The 9878-nt window shown below is 38.8% G+C and overlaps 2 long non-coding RNA genes across 2 annotated transcripts; both read left to right on the top strand.

Annotated features, from left to right (window-relative positions):
- The first annotated feature begins 7297 nt into the window (after positions 1 to 7297).
- Positions 7298 to 8601, top strand: LOC125308043. Its single transcript, XR_007195820.1, has 3 exons — positions 7298 to 7415; positions 7894 to 7960; positions 8558 to 8601. It is a non-coding gene; the product is annotated as an uncharacterized LOC125308043 (long non-coding RNA).
- Positions 8602 to 8611: 10 nt separating this feature from the next.
- Positions 8612 to 9270, top strand: LOC125308042. The gene is made up of 2 exons (XR_007195819.1): positions 8612 to 8643; positions 9153 to 9270. It is a non-coding gene; the product is annotated as an uncharacterized LOC125308042 (long non-coding RNA).
- Positions 9271 to 9878: the final 608 nt, after the last annotated feature.

Raw genomic sequence — 9878 nt, 5'->3', positions numbered from 1 at the left:
CCATCACAGGCTATCGTACCCCCACCATCACTGGATATTGCACCCCTCCCCCACATGGCGATCACGAACAATGAGGTGACAACGACCTCAGTCAACAGCCATCAGACACACAGATCCCAGATGCACCCTTCCCCCTCCCCTCCCCTTACATCATCACAGCAAATCAAGTGAGAGCTAAACTAAAGAAACTGCACACGAATAAGGCAGCGGGGCCTGACAGACTGTGTCCAAGGCTACTCAAGGCCTGTGCTGCTGAACTAGTGGAGCCACTGAATTACATCTTCAATCTGAGTCTACGCCTTGGACAAGTTCCAACACTGTGGAAGACATCATGTCTCACCCCTGTCCCTAAAAAGCCTGTGTCCTGGTGAGCTGAATGACTACAGCCCTGTCGCTCTAACATCACATGTGATGAAGACAATGGAGCGATTGGTCTTAGGTATGCTCAGACCCCAGGTACGCCATGCACTAGACCCGTTACAGTTTGCATACCAGGAGAAAGTGGCAGTGGACGATGCCATCACTTATCTTCTACACAGGACACATTCTCACCTAGACAAGGGGAAAAGTGCTGTGAGAATCATGTTCTTTGATTTCTCAAGTGCTTTTAACACCATCCAACCCCTCAGATTCGTCAGACTGAAGAACTGTCTCTCTGACACTGTGATCAGCAGCACCGGAGCGCCACAGGGAACTGTGCTCTCTCCAGTCCTGTTCACCCTGTACACATCTGACTTCTGCTACAACACCGAGTCATGCCACAAGTTTTCTGATGATACTGCAATTTTGGGGTGTATCAGGAACGGGCAGGAGGAGGAGTACAGGAGCCTGGTGGAGGACTTTGTGCAATGGTGCAAACTCAATCATCTTCAACTCAACACTTCAAAGACCAAGGAGATGGTGGTGGATTTCCGCAGGTCTAAGCCCACTCTGCTACCAGTCCACATTGATGGGGTCAATGTGGAGGTTGTAAGCACCTACAAGTATCTGGGTCTCCACCTGGACAATAAACTGGACTGGTCAGCCAACACTGATGCACTCTACACGAAAGGGCAGAGCAGGCTGTACTTCCTGAGGAGGCTGCGGTCCTTCAATGTGTGCAGCAAGCTCCTCAGGATGTTCTACCAGTCTGTTGTTGCCAGCGTCCTCTTCTATGCAGTAGTATGCTGGGGAGGAAGCACAAGGAAGAAGGGATGCGGGCGAATTGACAGGCTGGTAAGGAAAGCTGGCTCTGTAGTGGGAGCTGAACTGGAGTGCATCACTTCACTATCTGACAAAAGGACCCTGAACAAACTGATCAACATCTTGGACAATGAGTGTCACCCACTCCACAGCACTATTGTTAAGCAGAAGAGCCTGATCAGCTGGAGACTTCACTCACTGCCTTGCACAACAGACAGACTGAGAAAGTCATTTGTCCCCAGAACCATTGAACTGTTCAATGCTTCACTTAAGGGAAGAGGAGAGAGACTTCTCTGCATAGTCTGTCTGCCTCTTCACCCCCTACATGTTTGGATACTGTCTGTCCACTAGCCACTTTTACCACTGTCTTTCTGATATATAGACTTTATTTCGGCATTGTTGCACTGTTGGACTTACTCATTTGCACTATCACCATGACCACTATCACCATTGCACTATCACCATGACCACTATCACCATTGCACTATCACCATGACCACTATCACCATTGCACTATCACCATGACACTCATTCACACAGAGCACCTTACCTTACCTTACTATGCACAGAGAATCACAGGCTCAGTCCCTGCCTCAGTCATTGCAAGCGCCTCTGATTGATTAATCACCACTATGTGGATACTGTTTTTAGAATTGATTTAGATGAAGTGTTAGTTAGTATAATTTGTATTTTAGTATATTTAGTATATTCTTTATCTTCTACTGTCCTTATTGCTTAGTTGTGTTTTTTTATTATATACTTTAATTACTTTTTCTACTGTTAAAGAATGTGTATGTGTTGTCTGTATGCTGCTGAGACCTTGAATTTCCCCTGGGGATCAATAAAGTATCTATCTATCTATCTATCTATCTATTGACTTCAGTTCAGCATCATCATCCCCTCCAAACTGATCACCAAACTCAGTGAACTGGGCATCAATACCTCTCTCTGTAACTGGATTCTGGACTTCCTAACCAACAGAGTCTGTTGGGTTATAATAATAATAATAATAATAATAATAACTAGATGTACCGCAGAGCGGTACAAAATATGACCGCCGCCCAGACCAGCACATTTTTTCCACAAAAATAAATCACGCTGAAAGGCCTATATGATTCTAACTGTCTCACTAAATTGCATTATCCACACTCAATTCTCACTGGTATCTGCTAGACAACAAGTACCAAAACATGATTAGTTCATAGATTTCACATGTAAAATTCATTTTATACAACCCCACCCCCATCTTGCCTGTTCATAATTCTGAGAAATTCTTGAATTGTGTGCATGTGTGCGTGTACACGTTTATGTTTATGTGTGTGGGTGTGTGTGTGTGTGTGCGTGCTTGTGTGTTTGCCTGCGTATGTGTGTTTGTGCATGTGCATAGCCTGCTGTAACTACACTTATACATAGTCATATTCTACTGCTCTTCATTCTATTCATCCTGCATTTATTCTTACTACTATCACCCGGAATCCCTTTGAAAATAGAAGTTGAAATCTTTTTTTCAAACAGTGAGAGGGATTTACATAATTCACTACTGAGGAATTAATGAAAAATATACAACTTAACAAATGATTAACTTGACATGCTTGTAGTTCTAGAAATCTTGATATGCCCCATCTCTGAACCATGTTGTTGTGCAACGAGCAGCACAACGGCATATAAATGTAGTCGTCCTTGCTTATCATATTCTACTGCTCGTTTACATAGCCATATGCTACTGCTCTTATACTGTACATAGCCATATTCTACTGCTCTTATACTGTAGCCATATTCTACTGCTCTTATCCATAGCCATATTCTACTGCTCTTATACATAGTCATATTCTACTGCTCTTATACTGTACATAGCCATATTCTACTGCTCTTATACTGTAGCCATATTCTACTGCTCTTATACTGTAGCCATATTCTACTGCTCTTATACATAGTCATATTCTACTGCTCTTATACATAGCCATATTCTACTGCTCGTATACATAGCCATTTAATATTCTACTGTTCTTATACATAGCCATATTCTACTGCTCGTTTACATAGCCATATTCTACTGCTCTTATACTGTACATAGCCATATTCTACTGCTCTTATACTGCAGCCATATTCTACTGCTCTTATACATAGCCATATTCTACTGCTCGTATAGTCATATTCTACTGCTCTTATACATAGCCATATTCTACTGCTCGTATAGTCATATTGTACTGCTCTTATACATAGCCATATTCTACTGCTCTTATACATAGCCATATTCTACTGCTCTTCATTAGAGTGCATGAAAACGCAATCTACTGTTATCCGATTTCTTCTTATTACAGTGCATGAAAATGCACTGTACTGTTCTTCCTAGGCTTCTTCTTATTACAGTGCATGAAAATGCACTGTACTGTTCTTCCTAGTCATCTTCTTATTATTATATTCTAACACAGTTAATGCAGCTTCAACCGTTTAACATAGAAACTTCATTCAAACTATGTTACGTAGGTCTTACTTAGGAGATGGGTGCTTTGTACATTTCATCTTTGTAACTTTTATACTTTTTAAACTATTGATTAAAAACTATTGGAAATTTCCCCATAAACATTGGACATCACAGCAATTAGAATCTTATGCCAGGTGGCCAGGACACCTGCATCAACCGTCAGTTTCTCAGGCTTTAAGCATACAGCCTCATTCTCTTAAGACTACACATCATGTTCAACTGTTTCCTCTGTCCACAACTGTTTCAAAATAAAAGTCCTCGCTACAATAATTCCCTATTAAATAATTTAACCATTTAAACTATCAACTTATTTAACTGTTCAGTCATTCCAACTATATTAAACCTCATCTACCTAGCAAATAATTTAACCTTTTAAAGTATCCACCTATTTAACTGTTCAGTCATTCCAACTATATTAAACCTCATCTGCCTAGTTCAATCATTCCAACTATATTTAACCTCATTTACCTAGCAAATAATTTAACATTTAAACTATCCACCTATTTAACTGTTTAGTCATTCCAACTATATTAAACCTCATCTACCTAGCAAATAATTTAACCTTTTAAAGTATCCACCTATTTAACTGTTCAGTCATTCCAACTATATTAAACCTCATCTGCCTAGTTCAATCATTCCAACTAAATTAAACCTCATCTACCTAGCAAATAATGTAACCATTTAAACTATCCACCTATTTGAATGTTCAGTCATTCCAACTATATTTAACCTCATCTACCTAGCAAATAATTTAACATTTAAACTATCCACCTATTTAATTATATAGTCATTCAAACTATATTAAACCTCATCTACCTAGTTGTCATTCCAACTATATTAAACCTCATCTACCTAGCAAATAATTTAACCATTTGAACTATCCAGCAATAAACTGTTCAGTCATTTCAATATTAAACCTCATCTACCTAGTAATTTAACCTTTTAAACTATCTACCTATTTAACTCTTCAGTCATTCCAATTATATTAAACCTCATCTACCTAGCAACAGTCTAGCAACCACGTCAAATACCCTAGCAACAGCCTAGCAACCACTTCCACAGTTACAACCTAGCAACCAACATAGTTTAACCTAGTAACCAGGATAGCAACCATCACAACTAACCTAGCAACAGCCTAGCAACCACCTCAAGTACCCTAGCAACAGCCTAGCAACCATGTCATACCCTAGCAACAGCCAAGCAACCACTTCCACAGTTACAACCTAGCAACCAGCATAGCATCCAACAGGATTACCCAAGCAACCAGCATAGCAACCACTTAATTTGGTATTACAACCAACATATGTACCCTAGCAACACTATTGCAACTATATCTGCATTATTTGTTTTTACTCTGTGTGATATTTTACATCATATTTTTTGCATTTTCATGCACTGTATTTCCTTCAGGAAATGCTTTTCTAGTTCGTCTTCTTCTTCTAACGCGTTTAATGCAGCTTCAACCGTTTAACGTAGAAACTTTATTCAAACTATATTACGTAGGTCTTACTTAGGACAAGAGTGCTATGTATTTTTCATCTTTTTCAACTTTTATACTTTTTAAACTATTAATTAAAAACTATAAAAATTTCCCCATTGACTTAACATTGTCCTTTATGACATCACAGCAATTAGAATCTTCTGCCAGGTAGCCAGGCCACCTGGATCAACTGTCAGTTTCTTAGGCTTTAAGCATACAGTCTCATTCTCTTAAGAGAATACCCAACCTGTTCAACTGTTACAACTGTTCAATCATTCCAACTATATTAAACCTCATCTACCTAGCAAATAATTTTACCATTTAAACTATCCACCTATATTAAACCTCATCTACCTAGCAAATAATTTAACCATTTAAACTATCCACCTATTTAACTGTTCAGTCATTCCAACCATATGGATCAGCCTAGCAACCACCACAAGTACCCTAGCAACAGCCTATCAACCATGTCAGATACCCTAGCAACAGCATAACAACCATGTCAAATATCCTAGCAACAGCCTAGCAACCATGTCAAATACCCTAGCAACAGCCTAGCAACCACCACAACTTTAACCTAGCAACCACCATATATATATATATATTGCAACTATATCTGCATTATTTGTTTTTACTCTGTATGATATTTTACATCATATTTTTTGCATTTTCATGCACTGTATTTCCTTCAGGAAATGCTTTTCTAGTTCTTCTTCTTCTTCTAACGCGTTTAATGCAGCTTCAACCGTTTAACGTAGAAACTTCATTCAAACTATGTTACGTAGGTCTTACTTAGGACAAGAGTGCTATGTATTTTTCATCTTTGTAACTTTTATACTTTTTAAACTATTAATTAAAAACTATCAAAATTTCCCCATTGACTTAACATTGCCCTTTATGAAATCACAGCAATTAGAATCTTCTGCCAGGTGGCCAGGCCACCTGGATCAACTGTCAGTTTCTCAGGCTTTAAGCATACAAACTGGCTCTATTAAGACTACACACCCTGTTCAACTACTTCCTCTGCCAAAAACTGTTTCAAAATAAAAGTCCTCACTACAATATTTCACTGTTAAACAATTTAACCCTTTAAACTGCTGAACTTTTTAACTGTTCAGCCATTGTAACTGTTACTTGTCATCACCTATGACTCCTACCACTGTAGCTAGTTAGCATGGTTAACATAGTTAACATGTTAGCATTGCGAGCATTGTTAGCATTTTTAACAAAACTGCTAAAAACGATTAGCTAAGTTAGCTAAGTAACATGGTTAGCATAGTTATGGTTAACATAGTTAGCATTACTGCTAAAAATGATTAGCTAGGTTAGCTAAGTCACATGGTTACCATAGTTAGCATTTTAAAATTGTTAGCATGCTAGTTAGCATAGTTAGTATAACTACTAAAGTGACAAGTTAATTTAGCTAAGTCACACGGTTAACATAATTAACATGCTAGTTAGCATAACTACAAAAAATCATTAGCTAGGTTAGCTAAGTCACATGGTTAGCATACTTAGCATTTTAAAATTGTTAGCATGCTAGTTAGTATAACTACTAAAAATGATAAGCTAAGTTAGGTAAGTCACATGGTTAGCATAATTAACATGCTAGTTAGCATAGTTAGCATAACTACAAAAAATCATTAGCTAGGTTAGCTAAGTCACATGGTTAGCATACTTAGCATTTTAAAATTGTTAGCATGCTAGTTAGTATAACTACTAAAAATGATAAGCTAAGTTAGGTAAGTCACATGGTTAGCATTGTTAGCATTGTTAGCTAGCATTGTTAGCATAGTTATCATTTTTGACAAAACTTTTAGAAAACATTAGCTAAGTTAGCTAAGTAACATGGTTAGCATAGTTAACATTCTTAGCATTCTAGGTATTTTAGCATAACTGCTATAAATCATTAGTCACATAGTTAGCATTACCCAGCTAACACAGTTACGTGGCGGTTACGTAACTTTATGACCAAACATCCCAGATAGCAGTAGACTCCGGACAGACTCCGCCTTCAAACTGGCAAATCCGTGTAACTGTCACCTCTGTTTTACTGTCGTGATGGAGACATTGACCCGGATCAGACACCAGGGGCGGGAAGCACAGTCACAACTGATCACGACCAGCCGTCGTGAAACGCATGGCGAATTTTTAGTTCTACGATTTCGTCGACTGCCTTACTGCAGCCAGAGCTGAGTTAGACGTTAACGGAGGCGGTTGGTGAACACGAGAGCTAGTGAAAAGAAGAGTTTGTTTGATTTGTTTCAGGTAAGCCTATTTGCTTCAACTATATTAGAATGAAATACATTATTTTTGCTTTCATATAATGTTAATGGATCCTGTTGACGTTTACGCTACTTTAAACTGATCTTGGACAATTAGCTAACGTTAGCTTTTGGGGTAAGCAAGGGTTAATGAAATGTTAATTTTAGCCATGTACAAATTAATTTAGCAACGCTTTTTATCCGAAGCGACTTAATTTGGTCAATTTACTTGTTACTTCAGGGCTAGTCTCCCTTAGAGCAACTTAGGCTGAGATTTTAACTCACAATTTCCAGGCTAGCATGCTAGCCTGATTCCTTAACGCTACCGCATCCTCTGTAAGCCAGAAAATAATTGAGTTGTGTTCTATGTAGTGAGATACGTGTTTGTATGTTAAAATAATGATTTTATACAGTTAGCAGTCTAGGCGTGTATCCAAGTATCAAATGAATCATGCCTTCTCCCTCCGCCCCCGTCTCTTCAGCCCCAGGACTGAGGCGTTCAGGTGGCGTGACTGGCGTGCCCTGTCTGCAATCCTCCCTTTCAGTAAGGTAAGTGATAAGTCTTGTAGCACTGTTTAGCCTATGTTTCTGACATTTAAAATTCAAAAACCAAAATATATTACATAAAGGTGTTATCAGGGATTAAAATTCTCCTTTGTAATGACGGACAATCGTCATTTGGAAATTAATCCCGGTGGTGCACTCAGAATCAAAGATAACGTTCTCTCTAAAAGCTGAACGTGGAACGCTGGATACATATTTCACTCTAGAATCTTTCGCCCTCAGCGTGCGCCATCTTGACTACATAGCGGGAGGGAGCATTTTCAAACTCGTGGTAATCGTGGTTGAGAAAACTGAAGCAGCAGCAATGGAAAACACTTTACAGAGTTACAATCTAGTTATAACATAAACAGTGACAGATTCTTTGTAGTGCTGCAGCGATTAGTCGACTTATTCGACGTATTCCACCATGAAAATTTACAGAGCCGTATAGACCGGTTTCAGGTCCCTAACAATGGAACGAATTGGGATGTTGGCGAGTTATTTATGTTGTGAGATACGTGTTAGTATGTTAAAATAACGATTTTATACTGTCAGACGGGTATCCAAGTATCGAATGAATCATGCCTTCTCCCTCCTCCCCAGTCTCTTCAGCCCCAGGACCGCAGGCGTTGAGGTGGCGTGAATTCTTATAACACTGTGCCCTGTCTGCAATCCTGCCTTTCAGTAAGGTAAGTGTAAGTCTTGTAGCACTGTTTAGCCTATGTTTCTGACATTTAAAACTCAAAAACCAAAATATATTACATAAAGGTGTTATCAGGATTAAAATTCTCGTTCGTATGACGGACAATCGTCATTTGGAAATTCGAGTCCCCGGTGATGCACTCATAATCAAAGATAACTGTCTCTCTAAAAGCTGAATGTGGAACGCTGTTTTTTTGCTTAAATTGTTTGAACAGGGATAGAAATAGACGTTCCACTTTGTCTTCTAATTTGTACCCTCCATTTTCACATTTTTCAAATTTTCTTGTTCCAAGACTAAGACTTGTCATCTTTCTCAAACAAGATTTTTACATTTCCAATCTAGTGGAAGCATTACACACTGCATCACAAATCATTCATTCTCAAATTCAACTCAAATCATTAACTATCTTGATAATGTTGAGTAATGTCATTTTTGTAAAGGAAGCATTAGCCAAGGATTGTCATGTGTGCTGATTTGCCTTTCTTGTCTCAACAGGGGCAGTAAGGACAAGATCCACCCACCACCCAGTGCATGCTACATATGTGTGTGTAATAAATTGAGAGGGAAAGTGTGTGTGATAAATGAAATTTAATAAAGTAAGTAAAATTTTGAATTTGTGCTTCTTTTCTGAAATACATTAGTACAAGGTTTTGATTTTTAGATAATTTATTCCAAGATGTTGATAATTTAACACTCAATATACATGATCAAACTACTGGCTACTGAGTTCAACTAGGGGTATTGGATGTTACTGTTTAAAAAGCTTTATTAGTAATCCTTTATACATTTGACAATCTTAACTTTTTAAAGCTTGAAATTCTGAACAAATACTGTAACTCCTTGATTTGTTAGTGACATTGACTATATAGTACAAATGGGTGCCAGACGTAAAATGAGCTGGTCCGCATTTGGCCCAAATAAGGGCCGCAATCGGCACTATCGAATACTCATCTGATCTGGATCTGGCCCAGATCATTATGATAAAGTGCACATTTGGCCCAAATAAGGGCCGCAATCGCCACTATCGAACACTCATCTGGTCCGGATCTGGCCCAGATCATTATGATAAAGTGCACATTTGGCCCAAATAAGGGCCGCAATCGCCACTATCGAACACTTATCTGGTCCGGATCTGGCCCAGATCATGACGATAATTTGCACATTTGGCCCGGATCCGCCAAATAAAAAACACATCCGGTTCAGAGCCGTCCCAGAGCTGGG

The sequence above is a fragment of the Alosa alosa genome, chromosome 15 (assembly GCF_017589495.1).
Source record: "Alosa alosa isolate M-15738 ecotype Scorff River chromosome 15, AALO_Geno_1.1, whole genome shotgun sequence".
In the NCBI taxonomy this organism is placed as follows: domain Eukaryota; kingdom Metazoa; phylum Chordata; class Actinopteri; order Clupeiformes; family Clupeidae; genus Alosa; species Alosa alosa.
This window is presented reverse-complemented; position numbering and strand designations above follow the sequence as displayed.